The 14307-nt window shown below is 39.6% G+C and overlaps 18 non-coding genes across 18 annotated transcripts; all 18 read right to left on the reverse strand.

The window, feature by feature from the left end:
* Nucleotides 1-522: 522 nt before the first annotated feature.
* trnav-uac (transfer RNA valine (anticodon UAC)) lies at nt 523-595 on the reverse strand. The gene has a single exon. It is a non-coding gene; the product is annotated as a tRNA-Val (tRNA).
* Nucleotides 596-736: 141 nt separating this feature from the next.
* trnai-aau (transfer RNA isoleucine (anticodon AAU)) lies at nt 737-809 on the reverse strand. Its single transcript has one exon. It is a non-coding gene; the product is annotated as a tRNA-Ile (tRNA).
* A 347-nt stretch (nt 810-1156) lies between these two features.
* Nucleotides 1157-1229, reverse strand: trnav-cac (transfer RNA valine (anticodon CAC)). The gene has a single exon. It is a non-coding gene; the product is annotated as a tRNA-Val (tRNA).
* A 347-nt stretch (nt 1230-1576) lies between these two features.
* On the reverse strand, nt 1577-1649 carry trnav-aac (transfer RNA valine (anticodon AAC)). The gene has a single exon. It is a non-coding gene; the product is annotated as a tRNA-Val (tRNA).
* A 132-nt stretch (nt 1650-1781) lies between these two features.
* Nucleotides 1782-1854, reverse strand: trnav-uac (transfer RNA valine (anticodon UAC)). The gene has a single exon. It is a non-coding gene; the product is annotated as a tRNA-Val (tRNA).
* Nucleotides 1855-1995: 141 nt separating this feature from the next.
* trnai-aau (transfer RNA isoleucine (anticodon AAU)) lies at nt 1996-2068 on the reverse strand. Its single transcript has one exon. It is a non-coding gene; the product is annotated as a tRNA-Ile (tRNA).
* A 347-nt stretch (nt 2069-2415) lies between these two features.
* trnav-cac (transfer RNA valine (anticodon CAC)) lies at nt 2416-2488 on the reverse strand. The gene has a single exon. It is a non-coding gene; the product is annotated as a tRNA-Val (tRNA).
* A 347-nt stretch (nt 2489-2835) lies between these two features.
* trnav-aac (transfer RNA valine (anticodon AAC)) lies at nt 2836-2908 on the reverse strand. The gene has a single exon. It is a non-coding gene; the product is annotated as a tRNA-Val (tRNA).
* A 560-nt stretch (nt 2909-3468) lies between these two features.
* On the reverse strand, nt 3469-3541 carry trnav-uac (transfer RNA valine (anticodon UAC)). The gene has a single exon. It is a non-coding gene; the product is annotated as a tRNA-Val (tRNA).
* A 141-nt stretch (nt 3542-3682) lies between these two features.
* trnai-aau (transfer RNA isoleucine (anticodon AAU)) lies at nt 3683-3755 on the reverse strand. Its single transcript has one exon. It is a non-coding gene; the product is annotated as a tRNA-Ile (tRNA).
* Nucleotides 3756-4522: 767 nt separating this feature from the next.
* trnav-aac (transfer RNA valine (anticodon AAC)) lies at nt 4523-4595 on the reverse strand. The gene has a single exon. It is a non-coding gene; the product is annotated as a tRNA-Val (tRNA).
* Nucleotides 4596-5155: 560 nt separating this feature from the next.
* On the reverse strand, nt 5156-5228 carry trnav-uac (transfer RNA valine (anticodon UAC)). Its single transcript has one exon. It is a non-coding gene; the product is annotated as a tRNA-Val (tRNA).
* Nucleotides 5229-5369: 141 nt separating this feature from the next.
* On the reverse strand, nt 5370-5442 carry trnai-aau (transfer RNA isoleucine (anticodon AAU)). The gene has a single exon. It is a non-coding gene; the product is annotated as a tRNA-Ile (tRNA).
* A 767-nt stretch (nt 5443-6209) lies between these two features.
* trnav-aac (transfer RNA valine (anticodon AAC)) lies at nt 6210-6282 on the reverse strand. Its single transcript has one exon. It is a non-coding gene; the product is annotated as a tRNA-Val (tRNA).
* Nucleotides 6283-6842: 560 nt separating this feature from the next.
* trnav-uac (transfer RNA valine (anticodon UAC)) lies at nt 6843-6915 on the reverse strand. Its single transcript has one exon. It is a non-coding gene; the product is annotated as a tRNA-Val (tRNA).
* Nucleotides 6916-7056: 141 nt separating this feature from the next.
* On the reverse strand, nt 7057-7129 carry trnai-aau (transfer RNA isoleucine (anticodon AAU)). The gene has a single exon. It is a non-coding gene; the product is annotated as a tRNA-Ile (tRNA).
* A 347-nt stretch (nt 7130-7476) lies between these two features.
* trnav-cac (transfer RNA valine (anticodon CAC)) lies at nt 7477-7549 on the reverse strand. Its single transcript has one exon. It is a non-coding gene; the product is annotated as a tRNA-Val (tRNA).
* Nucleotides 7550-7896: 347 nt separating this feature from the next.
* trnav-aac (transfer RNA valine (anticodon AAC)) lies at nt 7897-7969 on the reverse strand. The gene has a single exon. It is a non-coding gene; the product is annotated as a tRNA-Val (tRNA).
* Nucleotides 7970-14307: the final 6338 nt, after the last annotated feature.

Below are 14307 nucleotides of genomic sequence, written 5' to 3' on the forward strand. Positions count from 1 at the left end.
ACAGATATTCATGGCACGTATTCGAATTTCCAAAATTAGGCCTTTATGAAAATAACTATTCTCTGTTAATAGTACAGTACCTACTGCACATGTCAAAGAGCACTGTTTCCTCCCGGTTTCAAACTGAGGACCTTTCACGTGTAAAGCGAACGTGATAACCACTACACTACAGAAACTGCTGCTACATTTAGCTGCAAGGAGTAAACCGAATTTTACAGATATTCATGGCACGTATTCGAATTTCCAAAATACAGAATTTATGAAAATAACAATTCTTTGTTGAAAGTACAGTACCTACTGCTCTTGTCAAAGAGCTCTGTTTCCGCCCGGTTAAAAACCGAGGACCTTTCGCGTGTTAAGCGAACGTGATAACCGCTACACTACAGAAACTGCTTCAACAATTATCTGCAAGGAGTAAACCGAATTTTACAGATATTCATGGCACGTGTTGAAATTTCCAAATTTAGGCATTTATGAAAATAACTATTCTCTTTTAAAAGTACTGTACGTGTCAAAGAGCACTGTTTCCGCCCGGTTTCGAACCGAGGACCTTTCACGTGTAAAGCGAACGTGATAACCACTACACTACAGAAACTGCTGCTTGATTTTCCTGCTAGAAGTAAACCGAATTTTACAGATATTCAGGGCACGTATTCGAATTTCCAAAATACAGAATTTATGAAAATAACAACTCTTTGTTGAAAGTACAGTACCTACTGCACGTGTCAAAGAGCTCTGTTTCCGCCCGGGTTCGAACCGAGGACCTTTCGCGTATTAAGCAAACGTGATAACCACTACACTACAGAATCTTCTTCAACAATTATCTGCAAGGAGTAAACCGAATTTTACAGATATTCATGGCACGTGTTCAAATTTCCAAAATTAGGAATTTATGAAAATAACTATTGTCTGTTAATAGTACAGTACCTACTGCACATGTCAAAGAGCAGTGTTTCCGCCCGGTTTCAAACTGAGGACCTTTCACGTGTAAAGCTAACGTGATAACCACTACACTACAGAAACTGCTGCTTGATTTTTCTGCAAGGAGTAAACCGAATTTTAAAAATATTCATGGCACGTATTGGAATTTCCAAAATAAAGAATTCATGAAATTTTCTGTTACCACTATGGTACTACAGAATGTGTCAATGAGCGTTGTTTCCGCCCGGTTTCGAACCAGGGACATTTCGCGTGTGAAGCGAACGTGATAACCACTACACCACAGAAACTACTGCTACAATTAGCTGCAAGGAGTAAACCGAATTTTAAAAATATTCATGGCACGTATTCGAATTTCCAAAATAAGGGATTAATGAAATTCTTTGTTAACACTATGGTACTTCTTGAATGTGTCGATGAGCGTTGTTTCCGCCTGGTTTCGAACCAGTGACCTTTCGCGTGTGAACAAACGTGATAACCACTACACTACAGAAAATGCTGCTACATTTACCTGCGAGGAGTAAACCGAATTTTACAGATATTCATGGCACGTATTCGAATTTCCAAAATACAGAATTCATGAAAATAACAATTCTTTGTTGAAAGTACAGTACCTACTGCACGTGTCAAAGAGCTCTGTTTCCGCCCGGTTTCGAACCGAGGACCTTTCGCGTGTTAAGCGAACGTGATAACCGCTACACTACAGAAACTGCTTCAACAATTATCTGCAAGGAGTAAACCGAATTTTACAGATATTCATGGCACGTGTTGAAATTTCCAAATTTAGGCATTTATGAAAATAACTATTCTCTTTTAAAAGTACTGTACGTGTCAAAGAGCACTGTTTCCGCCCGGTTTCGAACCGAGGACCTTTCGCGTGTAAAGCGAACGTGATAACCACTACACTACAGAAACTGCTGCTTGATTTTCCTGCTAGAAGTAAACCGAATTTTACAGATATTCAGGGCACGTATTCGAATTTCCAAAATACAGAATTTATGAAAATAACAACTCTTTGTTGAAAGTACAGTACCTACTGCACGTGTCAAAGAGCTCTGTTTCCGCCCGGGTTCGAACCGAGGACCTTTCGCGTATTAAGCAAACGTGATAACCACTACACTACAGAATCTTCTTCAACAATTATCTGCAAGGAGTAAACCGAATTTTACAGATATTCATGGCACGTGTTCAAATTTCCAAAATTAGGAATTTATGAAAATAACTATTGTCTGTTAATAGTACAGTACCTACTGCACATGTCAAAGAGCAGTGTTTCCGCCCGGTTTCAAACTGAGGACCTTTCACGTGTAAAGCTAACGTGATAACCACTACACTACAGAAACTGCTGCTTGATTTTTCTGCAAGGAGTAAACCGAATTTTAAAAATATTCATGGCACGTATTGGAATTTCCAAAATAAAGAATTCATGAAATTTTCTGTTACCACTATGGTACTACAGAATGTGTCAATGAGCGTTGTTTCCGCCCGGTTTCGAACCAGGGACATTTCGCGTGTGAAGCGAACGTGATAACCACTACACCACAGAAACTACTGCTACAATTAGCTGCAAGGAGTAAACCGAATTTTAAAAATATTCATGGCACGTATTCGAATTTCCAAAATAAGGGATTAATGAAATTCTTTGTTAACACTATGGTACTTCTTGAATGTGTCGATGAGCGTTGTTTCCGCCTGGTTTCGAACCAGTGACCTTTCGCGTGTGAACAAACGTGATAACCACTACACTACAGAAAATGCTGCTACATTTACCTGCGAGGAGTAAACCGAATTTTACAGATATTCATGGCACGTATTCGAATTTCCAAAATACAGAATTCATGAAAATAACAATTCTTTGTTGAAAGTACAGTACCTACTGCACGTGTCAAAGAGCTCTGTTTCCGCCCGGTTTCGAACCGAGGACCTTTCGCGTGTTAAGCGAACGTGATAACCGCTACACTACAGAAACTGCTTCAACAATTATCTGCAAGGAGTAAACCGAATTTTACAGATATTCATGGCACGTGTTCAAATTTCCAAAATTAGGCATTTATGAAAATAACTATTCTCTGTTAATAGTACAGTACCTACTGCACATGTCAAAGAGCACTGTTTCCTCCCGGTTTCAAACTGAGGACCTTTCACGTGTAAAGCGAACGTGATAACCACTACACTACAGAAACTGCTGCTACATTTAGCTGCAAGGAGTAAACCGAATTTTACAGATATTCATGGCACGTATTCGAATTTCCAAAATACAGAATTTATGAAAATAACAATTCTTTGTTGAAAGTACAGTACCTACTGCTCTTGTCAAAGAGCTCTGTTTCCGCCCGGTTAAAAACCGAGGACCTTTCGCGTGTTAAGCGAACGTGATAACCGCTACACTACAGAAACTGCTTCAACAATTATCTGCAAGGAGTAAACCGAATTTTACAGATATTCATGGCACGTGTTGAAATTTCCAAATTTAGGCATTTATGAAAATAACTATTCTCTTTTAAAAGTACTGTACGTGTCAAAGAGCACTGTTTCCGCCCGGTTTCGAACCGAGGACCTTTCGCGTGTAAAGCGAACGTGATAACCACTACACTACAGAAACTGCTGCTTGATTTTCCTGCTAGAAGTAAACCGAATTTTACAGATATTCAGGGCACGTATTCGAATTTCCAAAATACAGAATTTATGAAAATAACAACTCTTTGTTGAAAGTACAGTACCTACTGCACGTGTCAAAGAGCTCTGTTTCCGCCCGGGTTCGAACCGAGGACCTTTCGCGTATTAAGCAAACGTGATAACCACTACACTAGAGAATCTTCTTCAACAATTATCTGCAAGGAGTAAACCGAATTTTACAGATATTCATGGCACGTGTTCAAATTTCCAAAATTAGGAATTTATGAAAATAACTATTGTCTGTTAATAGTACAGTACCTACTGCACATGTCAAAGAGCAGTGTTTCCGCCCGGTTTCAAACTGAGGACCTTTCACGTGTAAAGCTAACGTGATAACCACTACACTACAGAAACTGCTGCTTGATTTTTCTGCAAGGAGTAAACCGAATTTAAAAAATATTCATGGCACGTATTGGAATTTCCAAAATAAAGAATTCATGAAATTTTCTGTTACCACTATGGTACTACAGAATGTGTCAATGAGCGTTGTTTCCGCCCGGTTTCGAAGCAGGGACATTTCGCGTGTGAAGCGAACGTAATAACCACTACACCACAGAAACTACTGCTACAATTAGCTGCAAGGAGTAAACCGAATTTTAAAAATATTCATGGCACGTATTCGAATTTCCAAAATAAGGGATTAATGAAATTCTTTGTTAACACTATGGTACTTCTTGAATGTGTCGATGAGCGTTGTTTCCGCCTGGTTTCGAACCAGTGACCTTTCGCGTGTGAACAAACGTGATAACCACTACACTACAGAAAATGCTGCTACATTTACCTGCGAGGAGTAAACCGAATTTTACAGATATTCATGGCACGTATTCGAATTTCCAAAATACAGAATTCATGAAAATAACAATTCTTTGTTGAAAGTACAGTACCTACTGCACGTGTCAAAGAGCTCTGTTTCCGCCCGGTTTCGAACCGAGGACCTTTCGCGTGTTAAGCGAACGTGATAACCGCTACACTACAGAAACTGCTTCAACAATTATCTGCAAGGAGTAAACCGAATTTTACAGATATTCATGGCACGTGTTCAAATTTCCAAAATTAGGCATTTATGAAAATAACTATTCTCTGTTAATAGTACAGTACCTACTGCACATGTCAAAGAGCACTGTTTCCTCCCGGTTTCAAACTGAGGACCTTTCACGTGTAAAGCGAACGTGATAACCACTACACTACAGAAACTGCTGCTACATTTAGCTGCAAGGAGTAAACCGAATTTTACAGATATTCATGGCACGTATTCGAATTTCCAAAATACAGAATTTATGAAAATAACAATTCTTTGTTGAAAGTACAGTACCTACTGCTCTTGTCAAAGAGCTCTGTTTCCGCCCGGTTAAAAACCGAGGACCTTTCGCGTGTTAAGCGAACGTGATAACCGCTACACTACAGAAACTGCTTCAACAATTATCTGCAAGGAGTAAACCGAATTTTACAGATATTCATGGCACGTGTTGAAATTTCCAAATTTAGGCATTTATGAAAATAACTATTCTCTTTTAAAAGTACTGTACGTGTCAAAGAGCACTGTTTCCGCCCGGTTTCGAACCGAGGACCTTTCGCGTGTAAAGCGAACGTGATAACCACTACACTACAGAAACTGCTGCTTGATTTTCCTGCTAGAAGTAAACCGAATTTTACAGATATTCAGGGCACGTATTCGAATTTCCAAAATACAGAATTTATGAAAATAACAACTCTTTGTTGAAAGTACAGTACCTACTGCACGTGTCAAAGAGCTCTGTTTCCGCCCGGGTTCGAACCGAGGACCTTTCGCGTATTAAGCAAACGTGATAACCACTACACTACAGAATCTTCTTCAACAATTATCTGCAAGGAGTAAACCGAATTTTACAGATATTCATGGCACGTGTTCAAATTTCCAAAATTAGGAATTTATGAAAATAACTATTGTCTGTTAATAGTACAGTACCTACTGCACATGTCAAAGAGCAGTGTTTCCTCCCGGTTTCAAACTGAGGACCTTTCACGTGTAAAGCTAACGTGATAACCACTACACTACAGAAACTGCTGCTTGATTTTTCTGCAAGGAGTAAACCGAATTTTAAAAATATTCATGGCACGTATTGGAATTTCCAAAATAAAGAATTCATGAAATTTTCTGTTACCACTATGGTACTACAGAATGTGTCAATGAGCATTGTTTCCGCCCAGTTTCGAACCAGGGACATTTCGCGTGTGAAGCGAACGTGATAACCACTACACCACAGAAACTACTGCTACAATTAGCTGCAAGGAGTAAACCGAATTTTAAAAATATTCATGGCACGTATTCGAATTTCCAAAATAAGGGATTAATGAAATTCTTTGTTAACACTATGGTACTTCTTGAATGTGTCGATGAGCGTTGTTTCCGCCTGGTTTCGAACCAGTGACCTTTCGCGTGTGAACAAACGTGATAACCACTACACTACAGAAAATGCTGCTACATTTACCTGCGAGGAGTAAACCGAATTTTACAGATATTCATGGCACGTATTCGAATTTCCAAAATACAGAATTCATGAAAATAACAATTCTTTGTTGAAAGTACAGTACCTACTGCACGTGTCAAAGAGCTCTGTTTCCGCCCGGTTTCGAACCGAGGACCTTTCGCGTGTTAAGCGAACGTGATAACCGCTACACTACAGAAACTGCTTCAACAATTATCTGCAAGGAGTAAACCGAATTTTACAGATATTCATGGCACGTGTTCAAATTTCCAAAATTAGGCATTTATGAAAATAACTATTCTCTGTTAATAGTACAGTACCTACTGCACATGTCAAAGAGCACTGTTTCCTCCCGGTTTCAAACTGAGGACCTTTCACGTGTAAAGCGAACGTGATAACCACTACACTACAGAAACTGCTGCTACATTTAGCTGCAAGGAGTAAACCGAATTTTACAGATATTCATGGCACGTATTCGAATTTCCAAAATACAGAATTTATGAAAATAACAATTCTTTGTTGAAAGTACAGTACCTACTGCTCTTGTCAAAGAGCTCTGTTTCCGCCCGGTTAAAAACCGAGGACCTTTCGCGTGTTAAGCGAACGTGATAACCGCTACACTACAGAAACTGCTTCAACAATTATCTGCAAGGAGTAAACCGAATTTTACAGATATTCATGGCACGTGTTGAAATTTCCAAATTTAGGCATTTATGAAAATAACTATTCTCTTTTAAAAGTACTGTACGTGTCAAAGAGCACTGTTTCCGCCCGGTTTCGAACCGAGGACCTTTCGCGTGTAAAGCGAACGTGATAACCACTACACTACAGAAACTGCTGCTTGATTTTCCTGCTAGAAGTAAACCGAATTTTACAGATATTCAGGGCACGTATTCGAATTTCCAAAATACAGAATTTATGAAAATAACAACTCTTTGTTGAAAGTACAGTACCTACTGCACGTGTCAAAGAGCTCTGTTTCCGCCCGGGTTCGAACCGAGGACCTTTCGCGTATTAAGCAAACGTGATAACCACTACACTACAGAATCTTCTTCAACAATTATCTGCAAGGAGTAAACCGAATTTTACAGATATTCATGGCACGTGTTCAAATTTCCAAAATTAGGAATTTATGAAAATAACTATTGTCTGTTAATAGTACAGTACCTACTGCACATGTCAAAGAGCAGTGTTTCCGCCCGGTTTCAAACTGAGGACCTTTCACGTGTAAAGCTAACGTGATAACCACTACACTACAGAAACTGCTGCTTGATTTTTCTGCAAGGAGTAAACCGAATTTTAAAAATATTCATGGCACGTATTGGAATTTCCAAAATAAAGAATTCATGAAATTTTCTGTTACCACTATGGTACTACAGAATGTGTCAATGAGCGTTGTTTCCGCCCGGTTTCGAACCAGGGACATTTCGCGTGTGAAGCGAACGTGATAACCACTACACCACAGAAACTACTGCTACAATTAGCTGCAAGGAGTAAACCGAATTTTAAAAATATTCATGGCACGTATTCGAATTTCCAAAATAAGGGATTAATGAAATTCTTTGTTAACACTATGGTACTTCTTGAATGTGTCGATGAGCGTTGTTTCCGCCTGGTTTCGAACCAGTGACCTTTCGCGTGTGAACAAACGTGATAACCACTACACTACAGAAAATGCTGCTACATTTACCTGCGAGGAGTAAACCGAATTTTACAGATATTCATGGCACGTATTCGAATTTCCAAAATACAGAATTCATGAAAATAACAATTCTTTGTTGAAAGTACAGTACCTACTGCACGTGTCAAAGAGCTCTGTTTCCGCCCGGTTTCGAACCGAGGACCTTTCGCGTGTTAAGCGAACGTGATAACCGCTACACTACAGAAACTGCTTCAACAATTATCTGCAAGGAGTAAACCGAATTTTACAGATATTCATGGCACGTGTTCAAATTTCCAAATTTAGGCATTTATGAAAATAACTATTCTCTGTTAATAGTACAGTACCTACTGCACATGTCAAAGAGCACTGTTTCCTCCCGGTTTCAAACTGAGGACCTTTCACGTGTAAAGCGAACGTGATAACCACTACACTACAGAAACTGCTGCTACATTTAGCTGCAAGGAGTAAACCGAATTTTACAGATATTCATGGCACGTATTCGAATTTCCAAAATACAGAATTTATGAAAATAACAATTCTTTGTTGAAAGTACAGTACCTACTGCTCTTGTCAAAGAGCTCTGTTTCCGCCCCGGTTAAAAACCGAGGACCTTTCGCGTGTTAAGCGAACGTGATAACCGCTACACTACAGAAACTGCTTCAACAATTATCTGCAAGGAGTAAACCGAATTTTACAGATATTCATGGCACGTGTTGAAATTTCCAAATTTAGGCATTTATGAAAATAACTATTCTCTTTTAAAAGTACTGTACGTGTCAAAGAGCACTGTTTCCGCCCGGTTTCGAACCGAGGACCTTTCGCGTGTAAAGCGAACGTGATTTTTTTTTTTTTTTTTTTTTTTATTATCAAAAATGTTTGTTTACAATATTTACAGTACAATCTACTGTTTACAGTACAATCCACAGAGAACAATACAGAAGACACTAGACTAACAGAGGCAGGTGAACAATTCACCCCCTATCAAATTATCAACAAAGAAAATATCAAAACAGTGCTTTCAAAAATTATAAGTGATACCTCCACTCTCCTCTCGTGAAATTAACCCACTCCCTTCAACAAAAGACTCATCAAAATGTTCCATCCCATAATTAAACAACATATCTATGTGTTTACTGAACAGTGCTATAAAGATACTCCACACCTGAACCCTCTTTCTGTCAAAAGAAACATAATTCCTCCTACAAAAAATAGCATACCTCACAAAACTCAAAACCATATTCAACAAACACACATTAGCACCCTCACATTTACCAGACACTCCAAATAACAAAAGTTCCTCCCACGCATACTTTTTCACGAAATCTCCCCCCCAGTTTCTACATAACATTTCCTTAACTTTACAAAAAAAATATTTTAAATCCTCACATTCTATAAACAAATGCATAAGAGTTTCCGGGAAACGTCCACATACGTCGCATTCCCTTTCTATCTCACAATTAATTTTCTTTAGCACCACCTTTGTAAATATTCTATTATGTCTTAGTTTGAAATCATTATTTTCACACTCCTTACTATTATATTTTACATTTAAATTTCCCCATATCTTTTTTTCATCCAATTCCGGAAAAACTACTTTCCAAAATTTCTCAGCAGCCGGCCTTCTACACACTTTTCCTACCATTATTCTATACAATCTTTTCACTGGTATACTAGATAAATGTACTTTCTTCTTACTGCTACCAATGAACAAATTAGGAAATACAAATAAATCTTCTCTTTCAACTTCACTATTTATTAAATCAACCCATGCTCTTGGTATACTATTCTTTATCTTGTCATACATATTATTCACTGTTCCCCTTCCCACCTCTTCATCCCATTCATTGATTATGTCAAAAATAGCTTCCCCAGGTAAAAACCCTGGAATTACCTCATATGTATAATCTTTTATTTGCCGTAGACCTGCACTCATAAATACTTTATTATACAAAACTTTTTCTTTGTTCTTGATTTTCTCATTCAGAAATATAGGTTGATTCATAATCAGGTCAATATGTCCACATTCATAATATACATTAGGCAACAACTCTGCCCATGCATTTAGCACCTCTTTATAAAAATCTGGTACCTTTTCAAACATTGCCCTTTTAAGCCCCATCAATAAACCATTATCCTCACAACCACCACTCTCCTCTAAGTAGACTCTAAAGAAGTGTTTCCAGCCATAATCTTCACTGTCATACAAATATTTCTTTACTGTTTTTATCCTAATAGCTTTTCTTTTGACATCTAAATCTACAAGTTTTAAACCTCCATCCACATAGTCAGCAATCAATGTTTTCTGAGATATTCTCACTCCTTTACCATCCCATATAAAATTTGACACCACATTATTCAATTCATTTAGGACCCACTCCGGCATGTCCAGGACTCCCAAAACATACACAAATTTGGATAATACCAAAGCATTTGCAACAATTACTTTCCCTTGTAACTTTAGTTTTCTATTTTTCCAGAAATTCAACGTTAGCTTGACTTTATTAAGTATCCCAGTCCAAGTTATATCTTTTGCCTCTTTCTCCTTTACACCAATGTTTACTCCCAGCACTTTAATAAAATCCTTTGCGCTCTTGAATGGAATCTCACACCCGTTTACATTGATATCCCCAACAAACATTATTTCAGTCTTCTCTATATTAACTTTAGCACCCGATGCCTTGCCATATATATCTATGATCCCCATAATGCTTCCAATACTTTCTATATCCTTCACAGTACAAGTAGTGTCATCAGCGTACTGATGTACAACACTGACACCACCACCTGGGATTCCAACACCCCTTACTTCTTTATTACTATTTATCAATGTAGCTAACGGTTCTGTAGAAACACTGTACAGCAGAGCTGACAAAGGACAGCCCTGCCTTACTGACCTCTCCACAGGGAAAGTATCTGTTAACACTCCGTTACATTTAACACAACTTTTAGCCCCACTATACAACAGGTTGATCCAAGATACAAACTTTGGCCCAAACCCAAACCTCTCCAAAGTCTGTAATAAAAAGCTGTGCTCCACTCTATCGAAAGCTTTGTTAAAGTCCAAACTTAAAACTATACCACCTTCATTTTTCATTTGATTAACAACATCCCTAATTGTACAAATTACATCTGCAATATCTCTTCCAGGTATGCCGTAGGCTTGTGTTGATTCAATAATACTCCCAATCACCTTTTTCATCCTATTCGCTAACACTTTAGTCAGTATCTTATAATCCGAATTTAGAAGGCTAATAGGCCTATAATTTTCTAACTTTAATCTACTGCCCCTATTTTTGAATAAGATCGTTAACATTCCAGTTGACATAGACTCAGGGATTTCCTTATTCTCTTCCATATAATGAAACACCCTCACTAAAATGGGTGCCAAAATATCTACAAAGACTTTATAGAACTCATTTGTTAAACCATCCAAACCCGGACTTTTATTACCTTGCGTGCTAACAATTGCTTCCTTGATTTCCATAATCGAAATCAAATCAAATCAAATTTATTTTTATATAGCCCTTCGTACATCAGCTGATATTCTCAAAGTGCTGTACAGAAACCCAGCCTAAAACCCCAAACAGCAAGCAAAGCATGTGAAAGAAGCACGGTGGCTAGGAAAAACTCCCTAGGAAAAACTCCCTAGAAAGGCCAAAAACCTAGGAAGAAACCTAGAGAGGAACCAGGCTATGAGGGGTGGCCAGTCCTCTTCTGGCTGTGCAGGGTGGATATTATAACAGAACATGGTCAAAATGTTAAAATGTTAAAATGTTCATAAATGACCAGCATGGTCAAATAATAATAATCATAGTAGTTGTCGAGGGTGCAACAAGCACGTCCGGTGAACAGGTCAGGGTTCCATAGCCGCAGGCAGAACAGTTGAAACTGGAGCAGCAGCACGGCCAGGTGGACTGGGGACAGCAAGGAGTCATCATACCAGGTAGTCCTGAGGCATGGTCCTAGGGCTCAGGTCCTCCGAGAGAAAGACAGAAAGAGAGAAAGAGAGAATTAGAGAGAGCATATTTAAATACACACAGGACACCGGATAAGACAAGAGAAATACTCCAGATGTAACAGACTGACCCTAGCCCCCCGACACATAAACTACTGCAGCATAAATACTGGAGGCTGAGACAGGAGGGATCAGAAGACACTGTGGCCCCATCCGATGATACCCCCGGACAGGGCCAAACAGGCAGGATATAACCCCACCCACTTTGCCAAAGCACAGCCCCCACACCACTAGAGGGATGTCTCCAACCACCAACTTACCGTCCTAAGACAAGGCCGAGTATAGCCCACAACGATCTCCGCCATGGCACAACCCAAGGGGGGGGGGGGGGGGCGCCAACCCAGACAGGAAGACCACGTCAGTGACTCAACCCACTCAAGTGACGCACCCCTCCCATGGACGGCATGGAAGAACACCAGTAGGCCAGTGACTCAGCCTCTGTAAAAGGGTTAGAGGCAGAGAATCCCAGTGGAAAGAGGGGAACCGGCAAGGCAGAGACAGCAAGGGCGGTTCGTTGCTCCAGCCTTTCCGTTCACCTTCACACTCCTGGGCCAGACTATACTTAATCATAGGACCTACTGAAGAGATAAGTCTTCAGTAAAGACTTAAAGGTTGAGACTGAGTCTGCGTCTCTCACATTGGTAGGCAGACCATTCCATAAAAATGGAGCTCTATAGGAGAAAGCCCTACCTCCAGCCGTTTGCTTAGAAATTCTAGGGACAATTAGGAGGCCTGCGTCTTGTGACCGTAGCGTACGTGTAGGTATGTACGGCAGGACCAAATCGGAAAGATAGGTAGGAGCAAGCCCATGTAATGCTTTGTAGGTTAGCAGTAAAACCTTGAAATCAGCCCTTGCCTTAACAGGAAGCCAGTGTAGGGAGGCTAACACTGGAGTAATATGATCAAATTTTTTGGTTCTAGTCAGGATTCTAGCAGCCGTATTTAGCACTAACTGAAGTTTATTTAGTGCTTTATCCGGGTAGCCGGAAAGTAGAGCATTGCAGTAGTCCAGCCTAGAAGTAACAAAAGCATGGATTAATTTTTCTGCGTCATTTTTGGACAGAAAATTTCTGATTTTTGCAATGTTACGTAGATGGAAAAAAGCTGTCCTTGAAACAGTCTTGATATGTTCTTCAAAAGAGAGATCAGGGTCCAGAGTAACGCCGAGGTCCTTCACAGTTTTATTTGAGACGACTGTACAACCATCCAGATTAATTGTCAGATTCAACAGAAGATCTCTTTGTTTCTTGGGACCTAGAACAAGCATCTCTGTTTTGTCCGAGTTTAAAAGTAGAAAGTTTGCAGCCATCCACTTCTTTATGTCTGAAACACAGGCTTCTAGCGAGGGCAATTTTGGGGCTTCACCATGTTTCATTGAAATGTACAGCTGTGTGTCGTCTGCATAGCAGTGAAATTTAACATTATGTTTTCGAATGACATCCCCAAGAGGTAAAATATATAGTGAAAACAATAGTGGTCCTAAAACGGAACCTTGAGGAACACCGAAATTTACAATTGATTTGTCAGAGGACAAACCATTCACAGAGACAAACTGATATCTTTCCGACAGATAAGATCTAAACCAGGCCAGAACTTGTCCATGTAGACCAATTTGGGTTTCCAATCTCTCCAAAAGAATGTGGTGATCGATGGTATCAAAAGCGGCACTAAGATCTAGGAGCACGAGGACAGATGCAGAGCCTCGGTCTGACGTCATTAAAAGGTCATTTACCACCTTCACAAGTGCAGTCTCAGTGCTATGATGGGGTCTAAAACCAGACTGAAGCGTTTCGTATACATTGTTTGTCTTCAGGAAGGCAGTCAGTTGCTGTGCAACAGCTTTTTCTAAAATTTTGGAGAGGAATGGAAGATTCGATATAGGCCGATAGTTTTTTATAATTTCTGGATCAAGATTCGGCTTTTTCAAGAGAGGCTTTATTACTGCCACTTTTAGTGAGCTTGGTACACATCCGGTGGATAGAGAGCCGTTTATTATGTTCAACATAGGAGGGCCAAGCACAGGAAGCAGCTCTTTCAGTAGTTTAGTTGGAATAGGGTCCAGTATGCAGCTTGAGGGTTTGGAGGCCATGATTATTTTCATCATTGCGTCAAGAGATATAGTACTAAAACACTTTAGTATCTCCCTTGATCCTAGGTCCTGGCAGAGTTGTGCAGACTCAGGACAATGGAGCTTTGGAGGAATACCCAGATTTAAAGAGGAGTCTGTAATTTGCTTTCTAATGATCATGATCTTTTCCTCAAAGAAGTTCATAAATGTATTACTGCTGAAGTGAAAGCCATCCTCCATTTGCGAAGGCTGCTTTTTAGTTAGCTTTGCAACAGTATCAAAAAGAAATTTCGGATTGTTCTTATTTTCCTCAATTAAGTTGGAAAAATAGGATGATCGAGCAGCAGTAAGGGCTCTTCGATACTGCACGGTACTGTCTTTCCAAGCTAGTCGGAAGACTTCCAGTTTGGTGTGGCGCCATTTCCGTTCCAATTTTCTGGAAGCTTGCTTCAGAGCTCGTGTATTTTCTGTATACCAGGGA

Source organism: Salmo salar, chromosome 18, assembly GCF_965601325.2.
Source record: "Salmo salar chromosome 18, fSalSal1, whole genome shotgun sequence".
NCBI lineage: Eukaryota > Metazoa > Chordata > Actinopteri > Salmoniformes > Salmonidae > Salmo > Salmo salar.